The sequence below is a fragment of the Aythya ferina genome (genome assembly GCF_964211825.1).
Source record: "Aythya ferina genome assembly, chromosome: 16".
In the NCBI taxonomy this organism is placed as follows: domain Eukaryota; kingdom Metazoa; phylum Chordata; class Aves; order Anseriformes; family Anatidae; genus Aythya; species Aythya ferina.
Genome location: NC_140315.1, coordinates 6929683 through 6944949, shown reverse-complemented (window position 1 = coordinate 6944949; position 15267 = coordinate 6929683). Strand labels below are relative to the sequence as shown.

Sequence of the window (15267 nt, the reverse complement as noted above, 5' to 3'; positions counted from 1 at the left end):
AAAAAACCCACAAAAATAAACAAACGAACAAACAAACCTTCCTTTAATGATTGTCCAATTAGTTGGTGCCATAATTTATAGAGTTAGAAGTGGTTAACTTAGAATGACCATTACATTTTCCTAAGCTCTTTTTGGTTTGCTGTGGCTTTGGGAAAGAAGTGATGCTCCAGACAATGTAGTTTAGATTAAGATACTTCTCTATTACTAACTTTTACCACATCTCCCCTGACTTTATCATCCAAGTTATGTCCATGAAAATTATCTTCTCTATAAGTTATATTTTGCCTTTAGTTACTTCAGCCTGAAATTATTTTTCAGTTGCCATTGAGCTGGGCATTGGAGACCACATATGCAATTAAGTGAAGCAATTAAAAATTACAATCAGGCAAAATTATCCAGGTCATAATCTGAAACGTAAGGAGATAGGAATTCTCCAAATTATAGCTGCCTTTTAATTTGACTTCAAGAATAACACAAATAGGAAGCACTGAGAATTTATAATTCAGATGAATAGAGGATAATGTTGAATATAAATTGAACATGAAGTACAGGTGATGTGAAGCAGGAAAATGGGGAGACTAAAGTTAAAAGAACATATAAGTCAAAGTAAAACTCTTGTAGGCTATGCCTTGTGGATTTGCATAGTCTAATTCTGCCTCTGTTTTTCTCTTTTTGCACATTTTAAAAACTCTCTTCTTCGATCCAAAGACAGAGGAAACAAGCACAAGTCAATCCTTGGTGAAAAATGTAGCCCACTAGAAAAGAGAATGAAAAGGCTGCTTAAAAACAAGCAAGCTGGAGTATATTCTTTTCAGATACACTGATTTTCCCTTTTCCGTTTAAGGACAAAACAGCATGCTTACTGTCTGAATTTTAAAGAGATGCAGCTGCATCCACAGATGTATAACTTCCTACTACCCGAGTTGAGCAAACAAGAAAGAAAGCAGATCCTTGAGCCTCAACTCTTTCCACAGTCTGTTCTGCCCAAATTACTGCTTTTTGGCCACAAGCCACAATAATAACAACCCTTATTATTATCTTTGTAATGGAACTTCCTAGCGACCAAGAATAAATTAAGAATAGCTCTCAAGAACTTCAAGAGAGAACTTCATAGTTCTTCAAGAACTTTGTTGCCACTGTTACTGACCTGTCCGTTGAAGTTGTAGCAGACCTCATACCTGTTTAGGAAGTTTGGATAGAAGAGAGATATTTTATTTTACTTTTTCTATTTGTTACTTGAATGTGAAACATTATGCTAATGAATCTGATCTGTTTAACGTATACAGCACAGATCACATTTTCTAAGAGCATTTCTAAGTGAGAAGGTTTAGTGCATTTATTTATTTATTTTTTTTGCATAGTAGAAGGCATGCATAGTTGCTTTAAGGAGGATACAAATACAGAGTTTGAAATCAGCTTATTAAACATAATAATCATTTAATTAATATCCTAATTATATGCTACTAAGTGTCCTACATACACTTCTAGAAATCAAATCCATTCAACATCTCCAAACAACATAGAAGGACTATTTTAAAGTAAGATGTATTTGTACTTAGTCAACTCAAGGTAAGTGAGCTCAGCTGAGCTTATAACCCACCCACTGCCTTCATTACAGTCTCTATAAATTGCGGTGGGATAAGCTACTAAAGTTTTTATTCAATACTCCATTTTTTATTTTCTGAAGATATATATTTCAAGATCCTGATATAATTTTTTTTTTTTCTTTTTTTTAAAGTTTGGTATAATAGAGTAGCATGCTACTTGTTTCTTCATGGTGGCTGTTTAACTGCAGCCTTACATAAACAGAAATACCAAATCAAATTCCTTTTATGGTTTAACAGGTACAACATCTTTTTTTAAAAGATGTAGCTTATGTCTTGGATGTGATAAAAATTTCCTTCATTCTTATGATGATTTTGACTTCTGTCACTGATGTCATCTGTGACACTGATGAATAGATCAACTATTTATTTGCAGAGGCTTTTGCAACAAGTCTTAGTAAGATGCTTTGTTACTGAATAGTTGTTTATAAGTTCACTTCTATAAGCTGTCTTACTCTCTGAATTGTTAAGAAGCTTCTCTTAAGTTACTACTGAGGTTATTTAGTCTGCAGTTTGTGAATTAGAAACCAAAAGAGTAAACCTGACTGTGGGGGAAGATGGTTCCAGATTATTCAGTCTGCTCCGTATGTGGTTATGATTTGCCTTATCACGACATGCTAACAAATGTCTAAATATAAAAGTTTTCAGCTAACTGCTTCGTACTGCTTTACACTTTAAGCCTAGTAAGTAGTTTGTCTCTGCTATCTAAACCCTATATGTAAAATGTATAACCCTTTCTTACAAATTTCCCTGTGTTTCAATGATCATTGGGATATATATCCTGATACTTTGTATGTGTGTTCATCAATACCTTAAAACCTTGATCAAATAAACCTTGACCAAATCTATCAAATTGTTAAAATAGAAGTGATTGGACTCTGAGGGATATGGAAGCAATACTTTCCACACATCTCAGCAAGGCGTTGCTTTGCTGACTGAAGGCAAAGTGTTTCTAGATTGGTTTGTACATCGGAATTCCTAGTGACATGGGACTAATACCACTTTGCAGTCATGGTGGCATCTAGAGTTGTACATGCAGATTATGGTTGGCTCAAAGAGTGGAAGACTTGAATTGTGGTAATTTGAAATAAAAATGGGTGGTATTAGAATTTAGCATGTGCTTCAGCTGCCTTGTTGGATTTCCCTCAGTCATAGTTGGGATCCTGTATTGCATGTAGGACGAAAATCTGTTCATTTCTAAGCCTAGAGATAGAATTTTAAAACCCAAACCTACCAGGCTTAAAAGATACAGTAGAAGGATATAATAGAAGCTGGGAAAAAGAAAAAAGAAAATGAAAAAAAAAAAAAAAGAGGGGAAGTTGCCTGTATCACAGAGTGGGTCAAAGTAGAGCTAGTAAGATGACCTAAGTCTCCTTATGTAACTTATTTACCAACTATACTGATATTGGGAATTATTTTCAGTTCTGCAGTGGAGGCCTAATTACTCACTCAGGCCTCCATTGCTAGTGAATTATGAAGCCATCTGTATCTCATGAATATAAATTCCATTCTCTGGTATAGTTATATATAGTTATATCATTAGGGGGATGGCATATTCCATATATAGAGAAGCACAGAGAGACATTCCTCTCTTTTAAAAAACAGGAACAGTTTTCTGGCAACACAAATGATTGTGTGTTCAGAAAGACAGATTATTTCATTTTACTCCTGCTGACATGCAATATGTCAATTAACATATTAACATATTTTTAATTCAGCAGATTGATTTTTGCTTTTCCTTACTTTTAAGTAATTCATCTTTGTTTGCTGCCTGAAAGAAACGTGGCATATTTATTCATCCCCTGAGCCAAAATAGTGACCGCTGCATGTAGTACTTTCTCCTATCCACTCCTATTTTACCCCCAGAACTAACAGTGCTGTAAGCTTTTATTCTTTGGAGACAGGAAGCATAGCAGAAAAATGACTTCATATGTTATATAATGTTAAAGTTTCCAAAAAGTCCAATGCCTCATGTATATAGGCCATCTGATGCTTCATTCCAGTTTTTCCCTGCTGAGTCCATCAAAACTCACAATAGTACAATTGAGCTCCAGCCATTATGCTTGAGATGCACTATCTTTTGAAAAATAACCTGAAGAAAGGGCTGTCTCTGTGCAGGCTTTTGTGTGGGAAAGAGGTTAATGACACTAGAAGCTTCTAGGCATTAAAGCAGGAGGCAGGGAGATGGAATTCTTGGCTGAAATTGCCTGGTTTGGGGCAAATAGGGAGCTTGCTTTGGACCTTGTGTCTTGAGAAGTGTGAAGAGGCAGATTTATCACTTCACAGGACATGTGAAAAAGGAAACTGTCTCTGCTCTCGTCTGCAGTCCCTTGAAATGTCTGTGCTGCTCCCAAGCCTTTAAACTTGTTTATCATTGACTCACTAAGACCAGTATTGGGATGATATTTTCCAGGACAGCTTTCTGAAGCTGTGCATTGAGTAGGAACTGAAATAATTGGCCTAATTTTTCAGAAGTGACGAAGATCCCACTGACATCTTCATTACATCCTGAGACATTTAAGAAGATAACACCAGGCTCCAACATCTGAAAATCCTTGCCTTTTACCTCACCAGAGATTTTTACCTCAGAAGGAATTTGTGAAGATTACTGTGCTCCTAATGCCTTTTGAATTCCTTATTTAAAAGGTTTTGCAAGTGAAGAGGAAGACAGCAGCGGTGTTACAATAGTGGCTCTGTTTACTTTCCAGGTCAAAAGCCATGCTAAGCAATCCAAGATACTCTAACCTCCCCCCAAATGTCTGGTTTTAAGGGAAGTACAATCTGCCCACAGCATTCTGTGTACAAACAGCTGCAGGTTCTGTGATAAATGGTATTTTTGAACTAAATGTTACTGCAGTAATGTGGACTATACCCCTGCATAAATCTGATTTCAAAGGCTTGATTATAGCTTTTTTTCCAGACCTAGAAACTAATGAGAAGTGACTTGTTTCAAGTGTGAACAGAGCACACAACTGAACTGCTGTCTTTTATACAGTAAAAAGGTTATTAACTGGAAATATCAACAATAAAATGAATATTATCCCCAGTTTTCCAGTCAGAGCATCAGCTATATATGTAGGGCTTTATTTCATGTCCACTAAAGTCAAATGTTTCTTTCCATTGCTAGGTTTGCACAGCCAAATAGAAGCTTCAGCATTTGAATGATCTAAGCCAGTTTTCATAAATTACAAGCAGAAAACAAAGGCTGTTTATAATCTGTCCATTAGTTTTTCTCTTCAAGTAACAGAAAACTAATAAACATCTATGCCTATCACTTTTCTCACTTTGTTTGCATTACAAGCAAATCACTCTTTTAGACACTTGAAAAACCTAAGCACTGACTCAACAACTGGCTAACAATTTTGATCTGAACCATACTTCACTTTGAAAAGCAATTACGAAAGTTCTTGACAGATGTAATATTCTAGCTCTAATCTTATTAGTAGAGGCAGTAATGGTAAGACATGTTTTAGACTGGATGAACTTACTGCCAAGGCTAAACTATTTATTTTCAGTAATACTCATTTTTCAAAGAGCAGATGGTTTAATTTTCTGAAACAGCTGGTAATAAATAGGAGACAGAAAATCAGGTGGGGAATGAAATAACTGTTATCTACCTTTCAAAATTCAGCAAGGTTTAAAGGTATGCAGGCATTCCAACCTCAAGTAAGATTTCTTCTCATCAGACGCTACAGCTTCAAGTGGTATAACATAATGAAGTCTGTAAAATAGCCACCTTCAAAGGTGGTCTAAGGAAGCCATGAAAATACTGAATTTAGATGCTCAAAATACCAGAATATTGGATCTTGCTTTTTTTTTTTTTTTTTTTTTTTTTTTTTTTTTTTTGCGTTGATTAATCAATTGTCATCTAGCTTTGGAAAAATTGTAAAGTTTTAACTGATCACTTACTGGTTGGGTCTTACAGAAGCTTACTTCTCACTGCAGTGATTGATTTGCAGCTTTTATCTGCAGTATTTGTGCTGACTCTTTGGTTAGGTGGAACCTTTTTAAACAGTCTGGGATGTACAGAGCATAATGGAATGGCATGACAGTCGCACATTAAACAAAAGCCATGAACTTCAAGACCTTGAAGTGAAGAGTCCACCTTTGTTGGCTGTGTTAATGCCTCCATGTATGACCTCCTCCAAAAAAATAAAATATGTTATGCTTTGCGTGTGGCCCAAGGCCTAGCTGCTAGCACTGATACAGTTTGGGAAATTCTAAGCAGACTTATTTCCTTCTGATTAGGCAAATAAAAACATCCTGCAGTGAATTCCAGCTGCATCTGTTTACGACTTCTGTTTGCTGATGCTCCCCAGGAAGCCCGTAAACATTGATTGTGTGCAATTTATACCTTGTTTCATGAAAAACAGTAGATGCTGTCAGAGGTTTATTTGCAAAGGTTTGGGAGTGTGTGGCAAGGGCCTAGGATGTATGAGTGGTGATTGCACTATTATGCAAGAGAATTGTATGTACTGTTATCTGTGGGCATCTTCTTCTTTTTACATAGTCATAGAAGATTGATTAGTATTTTTCCCCTCTACCTGCAGGTTTCTCCTATTTTTGTTCTCCTTGGATCCTAGAATCCTGCATGCTGATGCTAGCTTGTCTACCATTTTCCTTTTTCTTATTCCTTGTCATGCAACTATTCAACTATACCTACAGTTCTCAATCCAGCTTCCATTTTAATCTTAGTTTGGCAGAAACACTGAACAGCTTCCTGAGGATGTTCCTTCATGGATTCTTGAAACATCTACTGTCTTGAATACAGGATCATTGAGCATTAAGCCATCCAAGATGGGAACTGTCTTGTTTTGAAACAAGTTATTAGAAGCAGTAATTCCTATCTTGTATAACTTCTGAAGAATCTCAGAATGTTGCTTTGGCAGACATCTATTTCTGCTTCATGTCTTGTCCCTCTTGATTTAGTGGTTGACAGGGGAGGGTATTGCTGGTACCTGTTAGGATGGTGATGTTGCTTATCCAGTTCCCTACTCTGTCCTTTTGGTAGCTGTGGCCTTGGTGAATGTGCTTCTGAACTAAGTACTACACATCTATATATTAGCAAGAGTCAACATGTAGCTGTAAATATTTCCTGTGTAAAACAAACCATAAACTGTAAACCATCTTTCTGAAACACTGACGGTAGCTGAATAGGGCATCTTGCAAAGCACCACAGACCTGTACTGGATGCATTGGCAGCGTTGTGTTTTCCAGAAGTAATGGCATGCAGCTTATTGGTTCTAATCTCCACAGGAATAGACTTCATTCTTGACATTTTCATGTAGTTGTACATTTAATAACAACTTGCTAGTCCAACAACTTACTAACATAAGAGATCTGGCCTCCTTCATCCCCTTATTAATCAAATAATGGACTGGAAAGGAAATGGATGTATCTATTAAAACTTTGCTGAAGCAGAAACAATTAAAATTTTCTGGCTCAGGAACAAAGACTAGCTTACTGTGAATATTTGGCAGTGACAATAATCCACTAAAAGTAATGAATAGCACAGCCTGGATTTTAACACTCAAGAGATATTGAGGTTCCTTGAGGATTAGAACAAGACATGGCCTAAACAATATCGATCATCTGTAATCAAATTTATGCAGGTAGTCTGATGGTGCAAAATAAAGCTAATTTGGAAAACAAAAACAAAAACTTTTGGAAATTAACTTTAACAGTAGCTGTAGTTTCCTTCATTGTTTTTAATGAAGAAGAAACTGAAATCATGCTTTATCATTGTCAGGTCAGGTGTTCAGTATTACATTACCACTTGGACTTGTTCTTCATTCCTGTTTGCATCTTTATTCTAGTTGGAGATTTGAATGTTCAAGAGCCTGGCATAGTTCATTTTCACTTTCTTTTATTTTGCCACTGTAGAGAAATATGTAGGAAGCAAGAAAATGGATTTCTTCACTGATACTACTCTATTCAGTAAAATCTCATTACTTGAGAAAGTTGTACTTGAATCATTGCCTCAGTGGAAATTCAATGTGATTATGTACTTTTCTGAACTAATGTTCAGAATATTTACTCTTGAAGTATTGTTCATGGTGAACAATCAAGATTCAAGGTATACATTTCCTTATAGTGTATTCTTGAAATTATATATTTTAGTTATATGGATCTTTCATAATTGCTTTAATATTACTATGACTTGCTGTCCAGGAACTGGTTTGTAGACAGATTTAGAGAACTAATGTGCTATCATTTTTTTTTTTTTTTTTTTTTTTTTTTTTTTTGGAGCAGAGATAGCAAATCCAAATTTTAATTCCCTTTCAGCAAGGAAAAAACAAACGCAGACTGCACAGTTCTTGCTGTGTTCCTTTTTGCCAGTAAACCATATGGGAAATTGAGCAACAATCTTATCTAGATATTACCTGCCTTACTGACCATTCAGTTCTGTGAATTGTATTAGTCACCTTTTCAAACAAATTTAATCTAAGGCCATTAAGCTAGCAAAGACTTTCATTCCATTTTCTGGTTGCCTTTCTTCATTTAACAACACTCTACGAAGGAAGAGTAGTTCAACCTAAATAATGTTTCCCTATTGAACATGTGTCTATGTCCCCTGATAATAAACAAACCTGGTAAAAGTGAAGATACTTTATTGTCCATTAATCTGAGTAAGACACAAACATCCACCTGTGTTTTAATCATTTATTCAGATGGGGTGTTAACATTGCTTCAGATTACTTTTTCATAGCTAACTCAATGGATTAGGGATGTTTAAGAAAATGAAAAAGAGATTATTTGGTTTTCAACAGTTCTATTGAGACACTATTTCAGAGAAGGGGTCAATAACACCATGGTTTCCACTATGTTGGTTAACTGCATCTCTGTATTCTTCCCACTTGGATGACAAAATGTTTGTGGAGTAGGGCAGTGACACACCCAAGTTTTAATAGCATCATGGGAAGTAGGGCTGAGAGAAGATGTCAGCTGAATTATGTGACAAAGGTTATTTGATTCATTATTCTCAATTTAGGGCTTTCATAGTTGGGTGCTTGTTATAAAAGGAGAAGGAAATTGGAAAGGGTAAGATAGGTTCAAAATGAGTTGCAGTAGATTAAATTGGGACTTTCTCTGCTTCACTATTCTCAAATGCAGTTTTGAAGTGCAGCATTTCTTCTCCTTCTTCCTGAGAGCTAGAAAGAAAAATGGTCTTTAAATTGAGTAAGCCTAATTGCTATGAGGCAGATGAACATGGACCCAGCAGTAATTTACACTAACGTACCAGTGGTGAGAAGTGCATTTTAGAGTTCTGTGTGAGACTGCACAGACAGGCTTCACTGGGAGGAAAGTTCCTGCTGTGTATTCATTCTTTCTCTTACTCATTTTCTTTCTATTATCAGTAAATTTTTACTTCCCACACAGTTTTGGCAGTTGTGCTCATACAGCTGGGTTGTGTATGCATTTAACTCTTACATAGTTTACCTGTCTTTGATCCTCATCCCATAGCACAAATGGGTGTGAAATGGCTTGCATAAATGTGAAGACTACATAGTTGAAAAGTAGCCACTTATTGAGCCTTTAAGTGCAAACTCATCAACCCACTCCAGGGCATTTTGTCTTATTGAAGTACTTTGGCCCTTTATCTCACTGGCAAATAGATCAAAGTTTTTTCATCCTATAAATTAATTGAGCAACACACAAGGCATAACTGAAGCTTCAGTTTTATCCTTCATAAATCTTCCAATAGAAAACTAGTATTTCATCAGGATGAAACACTTCAGTGTGCCAGCTTCACAATGTTTTTGGTAGGAACATATGAAACCATACTGTTTAGGCTTCCTTATTTTTTTCTGGTAGTCTGTGGTTCCTTTTTTTTTCTTTTTTTTCTTCATATTTTAAATGCTATAGTTAATACTAATCCCTGTCTATTGAATAAGAAAATGTTTTAATTCTGACCTTCTTTTAAGCATTCTTTACCTGAAGCAATATAGACTTAGTCTGATGAACATCTGAATGTTCCTTTTCGTCTGAAACAATGAAAATGTCTAAAAATACAGTACAATGTGGAATGTATGGTTCATTTTCTCAAGACATAATGTAATATAATATCCCATAATGACTTTGAAAAACAAGCAGCTTCAGTTGGCCTTCAAAGCATTAAAAAAGATCAGTCAGACTTGTTACTAATATGCGGGCTTTAGCTTCCCCCCCCCCCCCCCCCCCCCCCCCCCCCCGTTTATTTTCTTGTGTTTTAGGATTGTTCGAAGGTTAAATCTAGACAACAAAACTAAAGGAACATATTTAAGTAAAATAAACCATTCATAACAAAGAAATTGAGAGATTGGAGTAATTATTTTAATATAATGTACATCTTCAGTGTAAGTAATCCAGAGTTTAAATTTGATTACAGGACCCTACCAGTACATATGAAAGTGTCAGGCAGCAGCACCCACAGCCAACCTGGATTTGCAAATTGAAGTCTATACATACAAATTATAGCTTCTCTGGATACCATGATGGAAACTTTTTCACAGCTGCATGCATATGTGGATATTCGTCAATTTAATATCTGAAACACTGGAGTAGTGCTAATAATGCAGATATATTGAATATTTGAAAATATTTTTTTTCAAGTGAAGGAAACCACTGTTACTCTAGGGCATATCAGAAACAAGGTGAGGGAGGGAGCTGAGTGAAAGGAGACAGATGGACTGACAGAAGGACTAACATAGTAAAGTTTTTTTCTCTTTTATTTACTTGGCATCCAATAGTGTTTGATTATTATTCCAATGCAACACAGGCTTTTTCCTTTTGAATGTCACTGCAGAGCATCTTGGCCTATTTTAGAAGTTATTTTCTTTTGATATTTGCTTTGCAGATTCTTCTCTATATCTGTGCATATTAATGTTTTTTATCAGTTTGAATATACATCATTTGGTGCCACAGTGTGAAAGTGAGGAGAATTATAAGTAACAAGTTTCTCTGAGGAAAAGGTAGTAACATCATGGTAAATACTGACTTAGATGCCAGTAAAGAATGACTGGCGTATGCCAGCCTCATCTTTCATTAAAATATTTAAGAGGAGTGCACAGTATGAAAACAAGCTGAACATATGCCTGCTTGTGGTTGCACAAAACCATTCATGTTACATTCAGTTGGTGAAGGAGGTTTCTTGATACATATCAGAGATTCAGGATCACCACAGCTGAAGTAACTGCTGGTGAATCCCTTTAGAGACCTCCTGACATTGTGGTTGAGTTTGTTATGCTGTGGCTTGAACAGAGTCCTAGCACAATGTCTGGAAATTACCCAGGTGGATCATTTAGACACAACCCAGTGTGTTGCCAAGAAAAGATGCAATATCCGGCCTGAGTGCTTCTTTTAGTCTGAAAAATTATTTGCAGTCCTGGAAATCCTTTTTGTTACTAATGCCTGGCATTCAGTATGGTCTTTACTATCAATGCTTAAAAACAAGATGGTGAAGTGCTTTGGCCCTATCATCAAAGGACAGATTACATGGTAGCATGTTCACTAAGGGCTAATATACTCCATTAGAAGAGGTGGGGAGGAAAAGATGTTGAAGAGATGAAGAGATTATAAGTAGTGAGGAACACAGGGAGAAAGTGACATTCACCTGCAATTAGCTAATTTTTCATTTCAATATTTTTTTTCTTTGGCAATATCTGCAAAACCTGGGAGAATTCTGAAAGGTGTTGTTTTGATCCCTTTGTACATTTGGAGTAGCTGTTTTGATGGTGTTTATCTAGATTTAGCAGGCAGCAAATGAAAGTTGTAATACTTTATTCTATTCCCACCTCTTCAACTTTCTACATGTTTCAGGCTGTTTATAAAATGCTGTATGATTAGGAAATAGATTAACAGAAGTTAGTGAAACGAACACAGAATTCTAGGTCAAATTTGATCAGCTTACAAGTCAAAAACTGCTTTCTGCCATAACTGTAAATAAAGCTGAGATTGTCAAGCTGTGGTAGGAGAAAAAAGCTGTAGTCTCTTCTCATCTTTGCTTCATGCAGTTACGTTGCTAGCTAAATTATTGTTTCAGTCTCTTTATAACTGTTTATGATACCAGCAGGAAAGAGGCAACTTCTTAATTTCAGAAGGCCAGGTTGACTGAGCCCCAAAATGGCATGTGGCTCCTGTCGTAGATCATCCTCAAATCGCAGCTCTAAGTGTTAAGGGAAAAATGTATTTCTTTAGTGAAGCCAAAAGATATGAATCAAAGACAGAGGAAACATTTTATTGTATAAGAAGGTATGTTTTTTGTCATGGTCCAGTTTCCTGACAATAATCAAAGCTGTCTGCAATATTGCACAATGTAATATCCCTTATAAAGTCAGCAGAAAGTTGGTCATTTATCAGCAGTTTATCAAATTCCTCTCCTCATCTACACAGTCCTTGTTTAAACTGGAAACTAAGAGCAGGAGAAGAATGCTGCCCCATCTTACTGTGAAAATATTTTTGGGCTAATAGTCCCAATGTTAGGGGAGACACCTCTATGCATTGAATTGTGAAGGTTTCTGAAAAACTGTTAGTCAGACTCTTCCATTTGATAAGGTACACTCAACATCTATATCATGATACTGGCTTTTTCTTTTAGAAATTTTGAATATCAGAGTACTGTAATACGTAGTAGAAGGAAGGAAATAAGGCAGTTATATAGCTGAAGAGAAAGCTTGCTTTTGCTTTGGGCTATAGAGAATTTGTGCACTTGTCATGTACATCTGAGCTTTCCTATTCCATAACAGAAATAAATATGGAAAAAGGCCTTTTAAATATTAACAGAGAAAATGGAGTGATGCAATACTGTATCATTTTTCATAGAACTTCCTTAATTCTGACAAATTCAATGTACATTCTGCAAAAGCATCTGTTTTTCTCTTCTAAAAAGTTGGTTGCATTTCACAAAGGTATTTGACACTAAGATAATGTGTTTTTTTTCCAGATGTTCTATTGTGCTTTTAGTCATTTGCATTTCTGATAGCTTAATATAGACTTTCATTCTGAAATGAATGCTTTAGATGACTTCTATTAAAATGATTCAATATAATTATAATTTGTCTTTTATCTAATTATATATTCTTTTGGTTGTCCCTTGAAAAAAATACTTAGACCTTTTTCTTCATTACAATTATCCAGCCATAAGCAATTTCTGCATTTTTAACCTCTGGCTTGGGTGCAGCAAAGCTCTGGAGTGTCCCAGTTTTGGCATAAGCTGTGTCAGGTTTGATAAAAACACTTGTGAACTTCTGGATCAGCAGAAGAAATGGAAAGATGTTTCTGAGCACACACTTCCATGTCTTGACTTCCTGGTCAGCAGGGAAAGGACATGGGAAATGCAGCACATTCCTTAGCCCTTTTCTGACTCTGTGGACAGAAGGCTAGAGAAGCAACAGATTTGCGTACAAGATAATAAAAAATGAAATGGTAGTGCCAGAAACTGAAGTAAACAGCCTTGTTAAATTCTCACCACCTAACAACCTAACATGACTCCCATCTTATTTTTTTAAGGGATAAATTACTTAGAAATTTCTCCTTGACACCAGAAAGGAGCTGGCCTGCAAAATAACTATTGCTGCTTTTCCCTACATACAGTTTTGGCAGGATTGCTTCTTCATTAAAAAATGAAGGTCCAGTTCATCCAAGGGGCTGCCAACAACCTAAGCAGCAAGGCAACCCAATTCTGTAAGCTTATCCAAAATGAATCAAACACCACATTTTGTCTCAGCATTTCTAAAGCTGTCACAGCAGAAATTGACATGAATCTTCTAAAGGACCTTGTACCGAGTGAAGATCAAGAAGAGATCAAAAATCTCTTTTCAAAAAAAAAAAATCTTTTTTTTTTTTTTTTTTTTTTTTTTTTTTTTTTTTTTCCCGCTGAGCAGCAGCGTAGCAATACGAGTTGGGTAGGCTTCCTACAGTTCACACTTCTGTTCAGTCTGGGAACAGCAGGAACTTTCACCCTCTCTGGCAGTTGGCTGCCGCATGCTTGTATTTAGTACATGATTTTTGGCAGGTTTGTTGTGAAGCTGCTTAGATCATGTTCCCCCCTTCTTGGTGCAAGGAACTAAAGACCTTTCCTGCTCCAGTTTATTCCTTGTTGTGTCCCAAGCCACACACAACTACTGCTGCTTAAGTGGTTGTGGCCAAGCACCTGCCCTGATGCCTGTCATTGCCACAACATGCCATTTAACCTGGGTTAAACTTTGGATATCTCATCACTTGAAGAATAATGGGGAGAAAGTAGTGCAGGTAAACAGCTGTCCTCTGGTGTAACTGGTCCATGTAAAATCAAGCCAGAACTCATAACCTCTCCTCATGCTGTACGTTGCTTTCTCTGCTTCTGTGATAGTCTGAGGGAATCCAGGCTTCTGAAGACTGTTGGGCTGAGACCTAAGAAAACTGCATTTCTTTCGTCTGTTGTTGTCAGTTGTCTCTAGGCACAGATGAAACGAAGCTGTTGCAACTTCTGCCCCTCGTACAACAGCTTTAGTCCAGAGAAACCACTTGGGTGTGGTACTATCTAAATAACTGATTTATTATTTATAACATGCAAAGCCTGGCTACATCTACAAACAGCTGCTCTGGCATGTTTCTGAAATGCAGAACTCAGTGGAAGCTGCTAGAGAGCTCATAAATCATTCAAAGGGAGGCTACGATGCTGCTGCCTGCTGCAGAGCCTGTCCTACCTATTGGCCATTCTATCCCTCTATGCCAAAGAGTTTTCTTGTTGGTTTTGCCATTGGATCATTGAAACCTGCCCTCATAATACCCCACCCCCCGAAAAGTGACCAAAATAAAAAGTGACCAAAACTGCAGTGCAAAAAATAAAATTAAAATCTTATGCTGTAGATTTTAAATGCTCAGAAACGTAGACCTTTTCATTACAATGTTAGCACACCTTAACTGAAGCAGAGCAAACAGATTCATAAAGTACTACAGTATGAGTTACTACTGAAATGTTGTAATTAGCACAGTGAACGCAAATCTCATGGAATAATTTCACCAAAATAATTAGAGTGGATTTCATTATTCTGATGTATTTTTTGCAAACTTCTGTTACGGGTCTAAATTAATCAAAAATAGAGTATAATTCTGATCACAACGTTTTTATAAAATAGCTGGTAAAAAAATAAATTGTACAGCATGTTCTGAATACTAGAAAGTACTTTCTCACTTGGTCAGAAACCAGTAATAAAAAATATATAATAAGCAATTTCAATTCAAAACGAACTCATTCCTATGCTGGCTGCTGAAAATGCATGAGCATTGGACTGGCAGAAGCTAACTTGGATTCTAGGTAGATTCTGCTTGTCCCCAGAAAAAATCCAAAATGAAATGTTTTAAAACAAATGGGTTTTAGAACAAAATGAGCACCTGTTACAGTATTGGTCCAGGGCATTCTCTGGCCAGTTTCTCTGGCAAACTCCTAATCCATTCAGAGAGCTTTTAAAAGGTTAAAGAATAGACATAAACTGATGAGTATGACTGCTTTCATTGCATATAAAGTACGAGCAGATTGTAAGATGCTGCAAAAATAATATTCCATTCCTGAGGGTGTGAAGGGTTCATACATTTTCCAGTAGAATAAATCAAGAGGACACAAAAAAGTGAAGCAATCAGTTTGAACAGGTGTGGGTTTAGCTGATGTCTGTATTTGATTCATATCTGAAACCGGAAGAGAGCC

At 36.4% G+C, this 15267-nt stretch overlaps 1 long non-coding RNA gene across 1 annotated transcript; it reads right to left on the bottom strand.

Annotated features, from left to right (window-relative positions):
- Positions 1 to 346: 346 nt before the first annotated feature.
- LOC311445689 lies at positions 347 to 1507 on the bottom strand. The gene is made up of 3 exons (XR_014698583.1): positions 1481 to 1507; positions 1148 to 1178; positions 347 to 755 (listed from the first exon to the last, which is right to left on the bottom strand). It is a non-coding gene; the product is annotated as an uncharacterized lncRNA (long non-coding RNA).
- Between the last annotated feature and the right edge of the window lie 13760 nt (positions 1508 to 15267).